This window comes from Oncorhynchus tshawytscha, linkage group LG11 (assembly GCF_018296145.1).
Source record: "Oncorhynchus tshawytscha isolate Ot180627B linkage group LG11, Otsh_v2.0, whole genome shotgun sequence".
Classification (NCBI taxonomy): domain Eukaryota; kingdom Metazoa; phylum Chordata; class Actinopteri; order Salmoniformes; family Salmonidae; genus Oncorhynchus; species Oncorhynchus tshawytscha.
Window position 1 is genome coordinate 15,752,417 of NC_056439.1, and position 6,000 is coordinate 15,758,416.

The following is a 6,000-nucleotide window of genomic DNA, read 5'->3' on the forward strand; positions in this document are numbered from 1 at the left end:
ACGATGCAGTAACAGTTGCTGAGCCATGCTCCCATACCCGTACCAGGAACTGTACCAGCGGGCAAGTACATACTCTATGTCCAAACATGCTCATCTCTTCCCCATACCCATTCTCCACTAAACGTACACACTGAATGTGGTTGGCTGCTGAGGGATAATACATCTGTTGCCTTAGTTGGAATTGTAGTTGAGTCTCTCTCTCTCACACACACACACACAGCTGAGATTGCATTGCATTGCATTGGTAAACAGTGTCTGATGAGTCCCTGATTTGATAAGAGTGTTGACAGGGGATTACAGTGTTTGCAGCTGTCCACTGACACACACTGATTCACCACTATTAAAATCACAGGTCAATCAATGGGCCTCTGCACTGGACTAAGTTAAACACACACACACAAACACATGGAGACTGGTGGGAGGAGTTATAGGAGGATGGGTTCATTGTAATGGCTGGAATGAAACAAATGAAACGGAGTCAAACATGTGTTTGATGTGGTTGATACCGTTCCATTGATTCCATTCCAGCCATTACAATGAGCCCGTCCTCCTATAGCTCCTCCCACCAGCCACCTGTGGCACACACACATGCACACACACACACATGGGTATACATGCACACACACAATAACTATATTTTCAAGTTCTTGCCATTCTTGGTCTGATGTATAAAGATGCTGATACTGCTGTGTACAGGTCAACGATCCAGAGGCTTGTCCAGTGGTGTGATGGCCACCATCTATCTCATCCTTAATGTGAAGAAAACGGAGGATTGTGTTTGTCCCCAAACCTGTCGGCCACTCGTGTGTGGTTGTCCACAATGTCAACATAACACAGGTTAGTTCAGAGAGACTCATACAAGTACATGAATGCACATTTGGACAATGCGCTTAGCGGGAATCTCCAAGTAGAGAGTGTCTGCTGCAGAGTCCAACAATTTCCTACGTAGACTCTGAGTTTCCGGAGGTGACAAGAAAGTGACGCTCCTTAGAGAGTAGAGAGTATCCTGAGATGTGGCGTCACAGTCTGGTTTGGCAGTTTATCAGTTCAACTAAAATCTCAAATGTCCTGCCTGATACAAACTGTCCTGAAGGTCATGGGTGTGAGGCACCATCCCTCCCTACAGACTATTTCTGAACAGACTCCCATGTACGTCACTCTGAGTATCCTCTCCTTCCAGACTTACATTAAGCATCTCCAATCCAAAATGAAATCTAGAATCGGCTTCCTATTTCGCAACAAAGCCTCCTTCACTCATGCTGCTAAACGTACCCTCGTAAAACTGACTATCCTACCGATCCTTGACTTCGGCGATGTCATTTACAAAATAGCCTCCAACACTCTACTCAGCAAACTGGTTGCAGTCTATCACAGTGCCATCCGTTTTGTCACCAAAGCCCCATATTCCTCCCACCACTGCGACCTGTATGCTCTCGTTGGCTGAACCTCGCTTCATATTCGTCGCCAAACCCACTGGCTCCAGGTCCTCTATAAGTCTTTGCTAGGTAAAGCCCGTCTTATCTCAGCTCACTGGTCACCATAGCAACACCCACCCGTAGCTCGCGCTCCAGCAGGTATATTTCCAACACTTCCTTTGGCTGCCTTTCCTTTCAGTTCTCTGCTGCCAATGACTGGAATGAATTGCAACAATCACTGAAGCTGGAGACTTATATCTCCCTCACTAACTTTAAGCATCAGCTGTCAGAGCAGCTTACTAATCACTGTACCTGTACACAGTCCATCTGTAAATAGCCAACCCATCTCCCTCATCCCCATATTGTTATTTATTTTTGCTCTTTTGCATCCCAGTATCCCTACTTGCACATCATCATCTGCACATCTATCACTCCAGTGTTAATGCTAAATTGCAATTATTTCACCACTATAGCCTATTTATTGCCTTACCTCCCTAATCTTACTACATTTACACACACTGTATATAGATTTTCCTATTGCGTTACTGACTATGCGTTTGTTTATCCCATGTGTAACTCTGTGTTGTTGTTTTTGTCGCACTGCTTTGCTTTATCTTGGCCAGGTCGCAGTTGTAAATGAGAACTTGTTCTCAACTGGCCTACCTGGTTAAATAAAGGTGAAATAAAATAAAATAAAGTATCAGGACTCCCCTCAGGCAGATGCTATAGGGTCCCTCCTCACATCAGACAGACACTATAGGGTCCCTCCTCCCTTCAGGCAGATACTATAGGGTCCCTCCTCCTTTCAGGCAGACGCTATAGGGTCCCTCCTCCCTTCAGGCAGATACTATAGGGTCCCTCCTCCCATCAAGCAGATGCTATAAGGTCCCCCCTCCCTTCAGGCAGATACTATAGGGTCCCTCCTCCCATCAGGCAGACGCAATAGGGTCCCTCCTCCTTTCAGGCTGATACTATAGGGTCCCTCCTCCCATCAGGCAGACGCTATAGGGTCCCTCCTCCCTTCAGGCAGACGCTATAGGGTCCCTCCTCCCTTCAGGCAGACGCTATAGGGTCCCTCCTCCCCTCAGACAGACTCTATAGGGTCCCTATGTGTAAGCTGTTACAGTTATAAGTAAAAACAGTTATAAAAACAGTTATAAGCACTCTTTCATTACCATGTCCATCAAATACCTGAATGACAATAAGTAAAGCTGAGCTGTGTTAGTTCGCCACTGACTAAATGTAAGGTAATGTGCAATATGTATTATCTATGTAGCTGTGTGAGAAGTAATGTGTATGTGGGTAAAGTGCTATATTATGTTGAATGTGTAATGTATACAGCAGTACAGTGTGTCAAAGATAATTTTCCGATTAAGTTTATCCTATCCTATACACACACACACACATACAGTGGGGCAAAAAAGTATTTAGTCAGCCACCAATTGTGCAAGTTCTCCCACTTAAAAAGATGCGAGAAGCCTGTAATTTTCATCATAGGTACACTTCAACTATGACAGACAAAATGAAAAAAAAAAATCCAGATTGTAGGATTTTTAATGAATTTATTTGCAAATTATGGTGGAAAATAAGTATTTGGTCAATAACAAAAGTTTATCTCAATACTTTGTTATATACCCTTTGTTGGCAATGACAGAGGTCAAACGTTTTCTGTAAGTCTTCACAAGGTTTTCACACACTGTTGCTGGTATTTAGGCCCATTTGATGAGTCCTTTTGTCTTCTTCTAATGCCTCTTTAGGGAAAAGTAATCCAAAAGTCATCCAGAAGTAATCATCAAGTTTTTCAAAAGTATTGGTAATCTAATGACAATATTTTAGCTGGTAACTGATTACAGTTAAAAAAAATAGTAATCAGATTACATGTAACTAATTACATGTTACCAGTTACTCCCCAATCCTGTACACACACACATATCCAGATGTCACAGGGATCATTACTGTTATGTAGTAGTGACTGTTATAAGAACATTCCCGTTTATGTAACCAACAAGAACACACGGGGACATCGTTGGCACCTTTACCGGTACACAGCTTTCATGCCCACTGAACAGGTTTCAGGACGTTGGTTGCTACCAAAACAAAGTGTGTTGTCGTACAAAACAATCATTAACACCAGTCTATTTCAACAGGAAGTTTCTCCCTGTCAACACACACATCTCTTACCATAGCACATATAGATAGGTACAGTGAAAGCTCAAGACAAAAGTTTTAATACCGTTAAGAGAATGAGTACTACTAGGGTGTAGAAAAATAAACGCAGAGGAGTATGGAAGGGCTCTCCCCCCTCCCCTCTTTCTTTCTCTCTCTCTGTCTCATCCCTCGCTCGGCTGCTCCTCCTCTCCCCTAGGTGCCGTAGGTAGACTCCTAATGAAAGATCAAGGGCATTAGCTCAGCGGAAAGCTAAGTGGGTTACCTGCAGTTAGACGCTCCGACACAGAACATTAACTTTACTGCAGCCTCATTTGTAATGGAGGGGGAGAGAGACAGAGAGCAAGAGAGAGAGAAAGAGAAAGAGAGAGAGAAGAAAGAGCGAGGCAAAGAGAGGAAGAGAGAGAGAGAGAGAGAGAGAGAGAGAGCGAGGGAATGGGAGTAACATAGGTTGGCATTTGCAGGTGCTTTGTCAGCAGTGGCTGCATGGAATGCCAGCTTCATTACCTTCTGTCTCCATGCAGTCACATTCCTCAACGTGATTCACACCATACACACCCACACACACAGGCAAGTACAGACACACATGCACAGACACACAGATGCAAGCACCACACTCGCACACACACAAGCGCGCACACACAAACAGAAAAGCTTTCAGGGCCAGGCCATGGCAGTGAAAACAAACTGTAAACAAACATAGATAGTGTTTTGTGATGTTTTTAGGGCACAATGTGAAGACACCAACTGTCTTTTTACAACCTTAGGGGTACACTGGAGTCACAGCTCAATGTATTCAGGCTTTTGTATGCAGGCCTTGCTCTAACACACCCGAAGTGAAGACCATGACACTTTGATTTATTGAAACAAAAGCCAGTACCTTCTTTAGCCCCCCAGGACCAGAGTTGCCCACCCCTGTTTTGCACTACAAGCCTCTTGTCTAGTTACAGTGACACAGTGCCAGTACTGAAGCATCCATTACACACCCTCCCTTCCCTCCCAGACTCCAGTCGGTGTCCTTACATGAAGTCATGGCACGTTCCTCAAGGCTGCCACCAAAGCCTTCAATCTTTTCTCAAATCCCCCTAGCCTGCAGCCCCATGCAAATCAAGCCCTCTTCCCACAGATAGGGAGACTTGCAAATGTATTCAAACACAGGCAGCCTAATACTGGGGCTTTCATGTAATGCTGCTGTATTTGTGTCTGAGTTACAGGGACCCTGGGACGCATTAGGGGGACGGGCACGGATTTGTCAGGTTATTATCTGGTGTCTGCGGATTGGGGTGTGTATGTGTTTCTATCTGAGGGGGGTTATTGATTCGTTGATGTAATGAACACCTCCATTTCTATGCTACCTTGGCAACAACGGGAGAAAGCAGTGGGGTGATTCCCGTGTGGGTTCTCAGTAGTGAAGGATTGTGGGGTGTTGGTGTGAACAATGAAACATCTGGCATCACACACACACACACACACACACACACACACACACACACACACACACACACACACACACACACACACACACACACACACGTGCGCACACACAGACACACGTATCCACTTAAAACCCCATCCTCATCTGTGTAGGGAGCAGCAATAAAGACGACATCTGAGATGATACTAACTCAAACCATAACATACCCCTTTAATGTCAACATGGCATTTCAGGTAGGAGTTAACAGTGATAGCTGAGCGTTTGAGTAATGTTCACCAGTTGTCACCTTTCCCCACCCTTCTCAGAAACGAGTGTTTTGTATCCATGACAACTGAGCAGAGCCAGGCCAAGCAGAGCACCAGGAAGAAAGTAAGACATAAGCCCAAATGATCGCCACCTCTTGTGTCTTTCCCCGTCATCAAAGTCAAGCAACACGTCATTAGCGATTGGACTGGTGTCAGGTAGCAGGTCGGTGGCGGTGACCTATGTCCAATCAAGCGTTCTCGGGAAGGACAGGGCCTATGGGATGACATCACCATGCAGGAAGTATTACACTGGTCAGCGGCTCGTCTGGAATACTGAAATCACACCCTATTCAGTGTATAGTGCACTGCTTTTCACCAGAGCCTCATTTGGTTAGCCACATAGGGGCCTGGTCAAAAGTAGTGCAGTACAAAGGGAATAGGGTGCGATTTTGGACACAGAGGTTGACTGTCAGAAAGTGGACAGATGATCACTTAACAAAAAAACATGAATGGCATATTCCAAATATTCTGTTTGCAGGTCTATTGTACTGCTAGGTTGCTATTGTAAAATAAAAATGAATTCTCAATGAGAAGTTTACTTGTTTAACATGAGCATTTATATCGATTTTTCCCACACGTGTTGTGTAAAAAGAGCACAGCAGACAGAACAAACAGTCAACAACCAGGTTGGATGATAGGTCGGGCTACCATGGTGGAGGACCATGCATGGAGCCAAATA